We start from the raw sequence: 13,433 nt of genomic DNA on the forward strand, positions 1-13,433 counted from the left end.
CAAAAAAAAAAAAAGCAGACCTCCACTATCAGTGGACTTGTGGTGTGGCATGCATGCAGAGGGTGGAAGAAGGGGGGGGGGACTGGGACAGGAGGAGGGAGGAAACCACAGGAAGGATACAAAGTGAATAAAGTGTAATTAATAAAAAATTAAAATAGACCTTCCAAAAAACTAATAAATAAACTGTAGTTAATAAAAATTTAATTAGAAAAGGACTAATATCCAGAATATGTAATAAACTCTAGAGGTCATCTTCAGTGCAAGCCTTTCCGTATTACACCATGAGCATCTTTCTTAACACATGTTGACGGCCATTTAATGACTGACCATAACAGGGAAATGTGAGAAAAGATACTTTACCATAGACTCTTATCCATAGAAGAGTACAATCTTTGAATGTGACTCTATATCAAATTATGGGTTTCATCCAACAGTTTGTACAGATAGAAAAGCAACTGAAAATGTATATCAGAAGTAAAACAGCTAACAATGAAATCTGGGTAATGGGTGTCTGGATGAAAATATTGCAACTGGAGAAAAAAAAAAAAAGGAACAAGCAAATAAGCATCATTCTTCTGTCCTGTCTGCATCATCACCTGCTTCCAGGTTCTTGCCTTGGTTTCTCTCAGCTGATTGTTACCCAGTATATATATATATATATATATATATATATATATATATATATATATATATAAATTCAATTCTTTCAGCCCAATGCTGCTTTTGGTCATGACTGTTTCAAGGAAATGGACCCCAAATGAAGACAGCAAATGACATTTATTCATTCAATATTTAAAGAATTTATTTTTCTGAGGTCCAGAACTCAAATTCGAATTTTTGTGTCAGCAGGACTTATTATATGTAGGCGACAAATGGGACAAGTTGAGTTGTCAGATAGCCAACGATCAATGCATTTATGATGATATTCATGAAGGCAAGGTAGTATACGAATCTTACTGCCTTTTTTATACCTTGTAATACAAATACTGCACTGGTTTAATTTATCATGTTTACAAAAATCTCTTAGTTTTAAAGCGTTAATCTGTTGTTTGGTAAGTCCATTATGGTGGTTATTATGAACATGATTGAAGATGGTAAAATGAGGCAAAGATGGCAAAGAATCACTATCATCAGAAATTTCTGGATCGGTAACATGCCTTCCCTGTCTGGCCTCAGAGGGTGGGTGAGGTAGTATAAGTAAGTCGTTAGTGTCTTCACTTTGTGAGCTAGCTGATGAATTTATATTATTGACTACAGTATTGTCACTAGCCAAAGGAGTAGGTAAAGTATGCCGATTGAATCTTAAATTGGAAAATGGTAAGGAATTTGTGATAGAATTACGGGTAGAACTGGAAATATCGCTCTCACCAGAATGAACTCTTCTATTATTTTCACTTGATGGTGAGTCAAAATCCTCTAACTGAATCGCAATGCAATTGTCATCGAGTATCTCAAAAACTCCTCTCTTGATGTACCCTGATGGTCCAAAAGGAGATGCAGCCACTGTAAAATCTAAACTAGTATTTGCGGTTTGATCAACAGAAATTATTTCAGAATCCTCCATACCTGTCTGATTAGGACAGGAAGAGGTGTTTGTGTTTTCTTCTTGATCAGTTTCCACAGGGACATATTGAATTGGCTTTACAGCTGTAGACTGACTGTTATGATCAGTGTTCTCTGTCGATATGTGTTCTATCGTTGGAGAAGATGTTCTTTGCAAATCAGATATAGACAAATCATCTCCCAATTGCAAACCTGTGTGACCATTAGAACCAAGGGAAGACTCATCCATCCTATGATGTGACTGTGTTTCAGACAATACATGATGACCAGCTCTCACATCCTGAGTATGTGGAAGTGGCCTACTTCCTGTTGTTTCTCCAACTATCAGAACTTCTGGACTCTCACTTCTGGTGATTCTATCTTTAATACATGACCCTTCGATTAAAACATCAGTTATATCTTCCTCTGGTGAGAAAGGAATTACACAGGTTGACTCAGGTCGTTGATGTTCCACTTCATTCTGGCTTTTCCTACTACAGTCATGGTAGGTATGTTCTGAAGGTAGTTCATGGTCAATTTGAGGACTTGAATTCCCATCATTAAAGGTAAATCTCATCTCTCCAGTGATGTCATTATTCTTTGGTTTGCACTGACTTTTTCTTGCCCCAAGCCCACACGCCAGTATTTTTCTTTGTGTTATACTTTCAGATTGTTGAAAAGAGGTAATCTGGACTCTGTCAGAATCATCACTAGGCACAACGTCTGAAGTGCTGGCTTCACCTGCAAACATAAAACAGAAGTTAATCAAAATCAACTCTCAAAATTAGAATGCATACTTCTTTCATACTGCTTCAAAAATAAATAAAATAACCCCAAAGATTCAGATATTTTAATCTAAATTTGTGTCATATTTCACATAGAATCAATAAAAGTCAAAAATGAAAAATATAAAAATCAAAATTTACACACAGAGTTCAAATTTGCCTTTGAAATAACCTATCTTGTTCTAGATATATTTATGAAAATTTAAAGTGAATCAGAATACATTTCCACTCAGTTTCAGAATCTCCTATATCACCTTCTAGAGTAATCTATTCCATTATATTAATATAACCAGCAACATGATACTGAAAATTTTAAAAAGATTTTTTTATCTTTCACTCATATTAAGGACACATATATGTATCTGTGTGAGCATATATCAAATGTATGCAAATATTGTTAAAGCACTAAGGAATCAGATTCTCGAGATCTCCAATCCTAGACACATAACTGAAAAGGGGAATAGAAATTGGACATAGTTCCTGTCCAAGAACACAAGGTGATCTTCACTTATATTTTAAAAATTACTTATAACTTAAAAAGTAACTTATAACTTAAAACAAATTCTACACAGGGTGCAATATGAGTCTCAAAATTCAAATTGTATGTTTTAAAAATACTTTTAGTCTATAACTTTATTTTTAATCTCATGAATTGCAAAAAATAAAACATGATAGTGGACATTTATTATACAGTAATATTTGTTATTCAACCCTGAGAAAGAAAGACCAATTGTTGATAGACCAATTTTGGTAGGTTTTTTCAGTGAAGAACAAACACCTGTTTGTATTAGGTGGGAATCTGTGTGTTAAAATCATTGAAAGCACACTTAACCTTGTAAAACTGTATAGAATTAAACATACACAAACACACACACACACACACACACACACAGATATAACTACCCATTATCACTACCAAAATTTTTCTGAGGATATTAACAGATGTCCTTTGGGGAGGATATTAGAATTATGCCAAATTTCATTTGTTGATATACAGTGTCTTTGTATGACTTCTGTAAAGAAGAAATAGAAGTGACAAACAAATACATGGAAAAATGGTAAATATCATTTGCCACCTTAGATGTAAGTGAGTGCATATCAAGATTCCATTGCAGTGCTCTCTCAATGATTGACAGTCTTTTACTACCATAATTGTTATTATTATAGCACACAGTTTACAATTTACAACCAAGAAAAAATAAAATAATAGTGTTTTGAGAATATTCCTTGTTGTAAAAACCTTAAAAAAAGACTTTTAGTTTGCAACGTAAAACTTCAATCCCAACTAAATGTTTGTTCTGCTAAATTATAGAAAATATTAGTTTTGTTTAATGTAAGATGCTCAAAAAACTCATGCAGAAATTTTAACAATGTTGAATTTGGAGTATTCAGAGGTCACTGACATCTAGTTGAATCATTAAATCTTGGAAGCCCTTGGCTCCTCCTTCCTTTTCTTTACTGAGACATATTGCAAAACTTGAGTATTTCAGGTTCACCTGTTTGATACTCATGTGTTTTTTTTTTAAATATTGACTCAGATTGTAGATATCTCATTTGCTTTTTATTATTTGCCATATATTCTCCAGCAATAACTTTGCCAAACATTAGTGCTCCATGCATTTAAAATTTTATGATGCACCACTCCACTGATATTGGATCAGTTTAAATTACTGTGATGTAATGTAAGACAGTTGTTCACTCTCTGCCAAATTTTAGTAATAAAAGAAAGATAGCCTGAATCTTAAAAAAAATTCCAATAGGCACATCCTACAAGTGATTGTCTACACCTATTATCATCAAGTGGAACAATCTCATAAAGGAACTCCAAAATAGAGAGCCATTATGTAACAGTGCTTTGAAATTTTGCTTCAAAAACAGTAATAACAAGGGGCCAAGAGGATAGCAGATCATGCCATGTCAAGGTTTGGTATTGTTCCCAAGGTCTAACAGGTATAGCAGGAAATCTTTTCTCCAGTACACTGAGTGGTGACAGGAAAACATGGTGGTCAGCAGCAAGAAAAGTAACAAGTTCATTTTGAAAGGCTCATTGTTAATTGGGGTTAATTCTAGTGTGAAGTGACTACAACTGAGATGTTTGGAAATGGAGCTGAAGATGAAGTGTTTCAGAAAATTTACACAGCATACACAATAGCAGAAAATTTTCAGGGTAGATGTATAGAAGAGAGAAGAACCCCTGTGATAGCTGTATTAACAAAGGGAAGGATAAAGGCCAAAGGAAAGAGTAGCAAGAGACAAAACACAGGTAAAAACCCACAGAACCCTTCACATATCACAACACAGATTTAAAATGCAACAAAACAGAAATTTCAGGATTTACATACCTTAGAAAAACCCCAGAGAATCTTTGTTTTCAGTATTTTATTGGAAGAGTTGCAAGAATATATATCCAGCATGGTTCCTACAACAAAACTGCATAAAGACCTCACCAGTACACATACAAATAGGGTTACAGTAACTCATAAGATTCCCCACTCCTAGATGAAGAGTTATAGGCAGTGGATGGAAAGAGTGTATAAATAGGGAGTTTCCTCCAAAGAACAGACAGGTTATCCATTCCACAAAGTAGCCAGCCTTAGACACATATAAACCTGAGCTACAGTAAATTTACTCAGTAGTCATTACATTTGTATATTACATTATTGAAAGGAGGGACCATGGTTTGAGAAGTTAGAGATAGATGGGAGGACTTTCAGGTGAGAGAGAGAGATTGAAATGATCAATGCAGCCACTCCTGATGAGACCAGATAGACTAGGATAGACTAGGATCAGAGGAAATGGGAGGAAGACCTCCCTTATCAGTGGACTGCGGGAGGGGTACACGTGGGAAGAGGGAGGGACAGTGGGATTGGGAGGGACGCAGGGAGGGGGGTACAGAGGTGATACAATGTGAATAAACTGTAATTAATAAAAATAAAAATAATTTAGAAAGATATAACTTCCTAATAAAGAACTATAATGATATATAAAAAGAAATGATGTAAATATAGTGTACTCATGTATAAAATTCTAAAAAGAAAACATAATATGCCTACAAACAGTTTTTAAACAAGGACCAGACTACTGCTGATGTAGTAACAAGATGATTCAGAGACAAAAGAAATTTCCACCATTATCAGTGGATTTGGGAGTGGCTTGGAAGTATATGGGTTAGGGAGGGGATGAGGGAATATGCTAATATTGGCTACAAAGTGAATAAGCTGTACTTTATAAAAAATAAATGAATTTAAAAAAAATAAAGAAGTCTACAAAACGTTTAAGCAAAATTGACAAGACTCCTGCTGATGCAGTAACAAGGTGAATCAGAGAGAAAGGAAGATTTCTTCCTTAACAGTCCACTGTGGAAACCCAAAGCAAGTGTCCTGCAAGTATTCTTTGAATCTTGGCATGCAGAATAATTTTACTGAGAGAAAAAATGCTTAAAAGCAGCAGCACAGTGTTCCATTCAGAGGAAATCTAGTCTGCCGTAGGGTAGAGTGTGACTCACTAACACCTCAGCAGAAGGATGAGCAGAAGCAACTGTACAAAGATTCTATATAGCCAAACTCCAGCCAAGGAAAGCTTTATTTATTGTCTTTTCTCCTACCTAGAGACCTAAAGACACCTTTAGTTATAAAACCTCTTCCTAACTGATTGATCACATCATCTATTTGCAAGAGAAATAGCAGAAAGGGGAACATGAGGGAAATCTTTGTGATATTTTACTCTGCAAGATAGGTCAACGGCCACATTCTTAAATCTCATGGCCAAGGTACTCAAATGGACATTTAATGAATACTCCAGATATGATAGTGTATATTAGTTTTGTATTTCAAGTTAAATTATTATATAATATTCATTTTCCGTGGAATTATTTCTAGGCTTGTCTAACATGATTTTGATAATACGTGTGTTCTCCAAAATATATGACTAATATAGAGGCAAAAAATGAAGTAAGTTCCATTTAGATTTAAATCATTTACCTATGTCTTTTGGATGATGTGTTTTAAACAGACTTTCTGTCATAATGAAATAACTTAAAGCCTATAAAATTAACTTACATAATGTACTACAGAAGTCAATCTACTTTTCAGTGTTGTTAGAAAGTTAAAAAAGAAAGGGAAGGTGGTTTAAAATAATTGGTAAGCATATCAGAACGGAAATGGTAAACATATGGAACTATTTTGATGTGGCATGATTTTTAAAATCCCAAATTAGTGCTGATCCTTAAAGACACAAAGAAAAAGTAAAATTTTCTTTGATTCATGCAATACTCAGAATCCTAGACAAATCACTGTATTTTAAAACAATGCAAAATGCTGTTGCTTATATGTAATATCGAGTTGGGCTCTTTTCTCAGATAATGTGTTGTTAGTAGGTTTAGTTTTACTTGTTGTTTGTTTCTTTTAGTTGGGTTGGGTTATTGGGTTTGGATGTTGTTGTTGTTTCTATTTTTCTGGCTTATTTATTTATTTATTTATTTACTTATTTGTTTTTGGTCAACCTAACTCAATCTAGAGTCATCTGTGGATGAACTACAGCTGTGAAAATGCATCCATTTTATTGGCCTGTAGGCAGGTTTGTTGTACAAATGCCTGTTCAGTGATTGATGTGAGAGAGCTAGTTCAATGTTGCTGCCACACCTGGGAGAAAAGGATAGTATGGTGTAAGGCAACAGGCTGAGCATGTCAGGAGAGCAAACCAGTAAGTAGTATTCTCTAACATCTCTTCTTCATTTCCTGCCTGCAGGTTTGTTCCTTGAGTTCTGCCTCTAAATTCTCTTCAGGGCGGATTATAGTTTACAATATAATACTGTAAATTAAAGTATACTTTATTATAAAATTACATGAACCTCTTTCTCCCCAATTTAATTTTGATTATGGTGTTTCACTAAAGAAATAAACTAAGACATATAATAATGGATAATATTTCTCTTTAACTACTAAGTAAGGCATAAGAAAGACAAGGGACAGACCTTCAGTGATGCATCTCATTAACATTTGAGCAAAATAATATCAGGGATGAGGGCATGTTCAGAGAATACATATTGGCAGGATTTTCCATATCATTCTCAATGTTTTGTTGATTTGGAGTTGAAATAAATTAACTATCATACAAAATCAATATGCTGGGTCTACAATAGTATATATAAGAGCATGCTACAAAACCTAAATTTATATTGTATGATCTAGGGACTTAATATAATACTATTTTCAAGTAGAAAACTTTTAATAATCCTTGGCACTAGAGTAAAAATTTGTATTTCACATTGTGAAGAAAAATATAAATTCTTTGGTTAGAATACATATTTGTTTTTATTTTTTCAAGGTTACTATTACAGTCACTATTATGCCATGGAGATACCTCTCGGAAGATGCATTTTATGTTGTATGAAACCAGAAGCATTTTTGGTAATTTCACAGTAGGTAAGTCACAGTATGGTGCCTAAACTTAGTTTTAACCAATCATAATAATTTCTCAAGATTAAAAATGCCTCCACAGACAGACATAATTGGCTAAGGATAAGAGATAGTTGGTTATCATAATGAAACATTGTTTGCACTGTTGAGTTTCTCCTGCATCTTACTTTATAAAAGAGAACAACAAATTGCTAACATATATGTAATATTTATGACTATCACTAAATACTAGAGAGTACTATAAAAATAAATGGCTATGTTAACAATCCTCCTGAAAATGGATGTCAAAAAATTAATGAAAGTTCCATGTCAGAAATTGACAATTTACTGGAACCCATTTTACTGAATAGCCATTCTTTGGAAGAGAATTAAAAAAAAAAATCTGTAACAGTATGTTCACTGAATTCAGTGGTGACCTAGTTCAGGTCCAAAGACAGTCAATTAGCCAAACTTCAAAAGGCAGTTCAAACATGCTGAAATGAACTCAACATGGACAATACATGGATTTCTGGCAGTTAGATCAATGTCAGCATAACCCAGGCACTCGTTATGATAGTTCCCTGGCTACCAAAAGGAGCAATATGCTTTACCTCTAGCAAAAGGAATGTCTTGCTCTCCAATTAACATATTCCTATGATGCCTATGAGCATATCAAGTTCCATGCTAGCCACTAGGTTCTCCCATTCCCTACACAAAAAATGCCCTTCAAATCACCCATAGCTACCCTGGCCTCCCCCAGCTACTGATCCTACTTATAATCTAGATATTCTCACTAGGTATTCTTCATTGTCCGTCTCCTGCTATTCTCCCATCTCTTACAGAAAACTCTGGTGTTGCCCAGAATGCTAGATATGTTTATTCTACCTTTCCTTTCTTTTTGCTGTGCATACTTCCAAATGCCTCTGGCTGTTCTCTTTTTCATGCTACAATAAATTCTTTCCATATGGTGGAACAATCATGTTGTCACTTGATATAACTTACTTTCCATCCATGAACTTTCTCTCCAAATTTGTGAATTTCTGCATCTTTTCCTAGTCTGACTTCTGGTAGATGGACCCACCATCAGTGTATCACTTGCATTTCTCTTTGATTTACTTGGCCTTTCAAGCACAGGCTTGGATGGTGTATTTTCCACTTGTCTCTGGTTGTCCTCCATATTTTCTTCTCCAAGAAATCTTGTAACATGTTTTGCAGCTGGGTTCTCATAATTATTCTTAGCACCACTTCCTTTCACAGAATTAGGAATGTGTGAATTGTTCAGTGGTCCCCCTTTCCATGATGGAGATTTTCTTTTTTCTCTTCCTGGTTTGACTTCATATTGTTCAAAGTTATTTGGCTGGTAATTAGGAGTATCATATCTAAGCATATTATGTATAGGGCCTTCTTTACCTGTTATCAAAATAAGAAGTAAGAAGGGATTCTAAATATCAAACACATCATAAAATACTTCTCAAAAATTTGTTTTATAACCTGCATAGGTCCTCTACCTATATTTTATGGCTGTTACCTTTGTGTTTTTCAGGGACTACAAACATTGAGACTGGGTGTGATCCTGACTTCTTGCCTATTTTTTTTCTTACTATTGGGTTTTTTTTTGTCTGTCCTCAATATAAGGGATTTAGTACTGTCTTACTGTATCTTGTTTTGCCACGTTTGGTTGCTGTTTTTTGGAGGCCTGTTGTTTTCTAAAGGAAAACAGAGGCAGAGAATATCTTGGGGTAGAGGTGATGTGGAGTGGAGCTAGAGGAATATAAATAGGTAAAATTGTAATAGGGGAGTACTGTATGAGAGAATAATTTATTTTCTTTAATAAAAATTCCACATGAAGAAGAACCTAATGAATTATCTCATTCATGAATTAAAATCTTTCAGAATCAATGCCTTTGCTTATATAAACAATATTTAAGTAAAAGAAGGAGAGTCCAAATTCATTTTAGCAAGCTTAATTCGTTCCTGGATAAGTTTAGAAACGTCTTAGACAAAATCAAAAACTGCTTTTTTTTTTTTTTTTTGTTTGTTTTTTTTTTGTTTTTTTCAATGCAGTTTATTCAGGAACATTCAACAATCCTCGGACCCCGGGGAAAGCCAGCCCACAGCTTAAATAGCCTCTGGGTAGCCAACCCAGGCGTGCCACGGGGGCAATGCAGATAGTTCCACATACATGGAAGCAAGCCAGATCCTCGGCCTTAGCCAAATGTGGAGTTGTTCGTGACAGAGAGCACTCACCATCGGGAAGGTGGAAGGCAGAAACCAGCTCCATCTTTAAGGCATAGCATTCCGCAGCTCTCTACAGTTCCCCCTTTTTGTTTTAGACGCATCAGGCAAGAGTAGAGGTCTGATCTCTGATATTAGAAATAAATTGGGACTTTGTACAGATGTTCATTTAGGTGTCATCCACCCAAAGAGCATCAGACCCGTCTGATACCTTTTTCTCAGAGGCGGGACCTGGGGTATCAACCCGCATGCAATCAGACATGCTCTTCTCTGGGTCCAAAGCGGCTGACCCTGAGTGCAGTGCTTAGCCTCGCATCCTGAGCGTATCATTTTAGCTTTTTATGGTATCCAACCATGCTTGGGGAGAATGTCCTGCTTCAATGGCTATAAAGGCCTGAATGATCATGGCTGCATCACACTGTTGTGAGACTCTAATCTTGCATATATACCACAGGCAAACCAAGGAGACCAACACCAGAAGGCCTGCTAACACTCCCATGCCCGCCCATTCCTTCAGATGATTCATGGCTGCAGCAATCCATGTTGATAATTGATAAAAATCCATGTTGACTGTGGCTAGTCCTGCGTCCACTCCAGTAGAATTTACTGTGACAATGGCCACTCTCAGCTGCTCCATCGTAGTATCGAATTCTCCAGTCCAATTACCTAAAATATAGCTCGACAATTGTTTAGACAGATTTGCAGCACAGGAAAAATTCTCATGTTGTATGCTAGTGACACAAAGTCCAGCATACTTTCATTGACAGCCAGGTTGAGCGATTTGCCATAGGGTATCAATTTGCTCCTGCAAGAGGTCAATCCTCTGATTGAACACCATCAAGCTTCCTTTTAGTTGAGCATTAATTCCTTTATGTACAACTAAGGCATGAGCTACATTGGCTAAATGATTATTCAGGGTCTGAGCACTCTGCCCAGTATGACTCATGGCTAATGCCCTGGTGGTAGCTCCAACAGCCGTCAATGAGATGGTAGTAACAATGGTGGCTGTAGTTCCAAGATCCCTTTTCTGTCTGAAGAGAGTCATAGCGTGAGGGGCATCAATGGGCACAGGCACCCAGTGAGGCATGCGAGTAACCAGGGCATACCTAACTTTACTAGCATTCCAGCATTGGGCAAAAAAGCAAGTATCATTACCACAATTACTTGGCTCTATCTGGCTAATAATGAATAAAAATGGGGGATATAGACAAATAGGTGTGGGCTTATAGGAAATATTATGAGAAGCCTTAACCCCTCGTTGGAACATCCTGCGTCAGTTCTAGAACTAGCAGTGGTGGTGTCCAAGGTCTGAGTAGGTTCAGGAGACCATTGCCCCCAGGGGCGAGACGTGCTCCATGCCAATTGACTAACTCCATGTTTTCCTCCAATTTTGAAATTCATTTAAGGTTCTTAAATTATTTTTTCCCTTTTTTCTTAAATTTTTCATCAATTACACTTTATTCATTCTGCATCCCCCCATAAGCCCCTCTCTCCTCCCCTCCCAATCCCACCGTCCCTCCTCCCTCTGCTTGCATGCCACTCCCCAAGTCCACTAATAGGGGAGGTTCTCCTCTCCTTTCTGATCTTAGTTTGTCAGTTCACATCAAATGTGGCTGCATTGTCCTCTACTGTGGCCTGGTAAGGCTGCTCCCCCCCACCCCCAGAGGGAGGTGATCAAAGAGAAGGCCAATCAGATTATGTCAGAGGCATTCCCTCTTCACATTACTATGTAACCCAATTGGACTCTGAAGTGCCCCGGGCTACATCTGTGCAGGGGTTCTAGGTTATCTCCATGAATAGTCCTTGGTTGGAGTATGAATCTCTGGGAAGTTCCCTGTGTTCAAATTTTCTTGTTCTGTTGCTCTCCTTGTGGAGACCCTGTCCTCTCCAGCTCTTACTATTTCCCAGTTCTTACCTAAAATTCCGTTCACCTGCCCAACAGTTGCCCCTCCGGCTCAGCATCTGCTTTGACAGTCTGAATAGCAGAGGCTTTCAGAGGCCCTCTGTGGTAGTTTCCTAGGTTGTTTCCTGTTTTCTTCTTCTTCTGATGTCCATCCTCTTTGCCTTTCTGGATGGGGATTGGACGTTTTAGTTAGGGTCCTCTCTCTTGCTTAGTTTCTTTAGATGCACAGGTTTTAGTGGGTTTGTCTTATGTTGTATGTCTATATGAGTGAGTATATACCATGTGTGTCTTTTTGCTTCTGAGACAACTCACTCAGGATGATCCTTTCCAGATCCCACCATTTACCTGCAAATTTCATGATTTCCTTATTTTTCATTGCTGAGTAATATTCCATTGTGTAGATGTACCACAATTTCTGCATCCATTCTTCAGTTGAGGGGCATCTGGGTTGTTTCCAGCTTCTGGCTATTACAAATAAAGCTGCTACAAACATGGTTGAGCAAATGTCCTTTTTGTGTACTTGAGCCTCTTTTGGATATATGCCCAGTAGTGGTATGGCTGGATCTTGAGGAAGCACTATTCCTAGTTGTCTGAGAAAGCGCCAGATTGATTTTCAGAGTGGTTGTACAAGTTTACATTCCCACCAGCAGTGGAGAAGGGTTCCCCTTTCTCCACAACCTCTCCAGCATGTGTTGTCACTTGAGTTTTTGATCTTGGCCATTCTCATGGGTGTAAGGTGAAATCTCAGGGTTGTTTTGATTTGCATTTCCCTAATGGCTAATGAGGTTGAGCATTTCTTTAAGTGCTTCTCTGCCATTCGGTATTCCTCTACAGAGAATTCTCTGTTTAGCTCTGTTCCCCATTTTTTAAGTGGATTACTTGGTTTGCTGCTTTTCAGCCTCTTTAGTTCTTTATATATACTGGATATGAGTCCTCTGTCAGATAAAGGGTTGGTGAAGATTCTTTCCCAATCTGTAGGTGGTTGCTTTGTTTTGATGACGGTGTCCTTTGCTTTACAGAAGCTTTTCAGTTTCATGAGGTCCCATTTATTGGTTGTTGCTCTTAGAGCCTGTGCTGTTGGTGTTCTGTTCAGGAAGTTTCCCCCTGTACCAATGAGTTCTAGGGTATTTCCCACTTTTTTTTCAAGCCGATTTAATGTGTCTGGTTTTATGTTGAGGTCTTTGATCCACTTGGACTTCAGTTTTGTGCAGGGTGACAAGTATGGATCTATTTTCATTTTTCTACATGTAGACATCCAGTTAGACCAGCACCATTTGTTGAAGATGCTATCTTTTTTCCATTGTATGGTTTTGGTGTATTTGTCAAAGATCAGGTGTCCATAAGTGTGTGGGTTTATTTCTGGGTCCTCTGTTCGGTTCCATTGATCCACCATTCTGTTTCTATGCCAGTACCATGCAGTTTTTAAAACTGTTGCTCTATAGTACAACTTAAGATCAGGTATGGAGATACCTCCGGAACAAAAATACTTAATAAAATACTTGCAAACCGAATCCAAGAACACATCAAAGATATTATCCACTATGACCAAGTAGGCTTCATCCCAGGTATGCA

The sequence above is a fragment of the Meriones unguiculatus genome (genome assembly GCF_030254825.1).
Source record: "Meriones unguiculatus strain TT.TT164.6M chromosome X unlocalized genomic scaffold, Bangor_MerUng_6.1 ChrX_unordered_Scaffold_31, whole genome shotgun sequence".
Taxonomy (NCBI): domain Eukaryota; kingdom Metazoa; phylum Chordata; class Mammalia; order Rodentia; family Muridae; genus Meriones; species Meriones unguiculatus.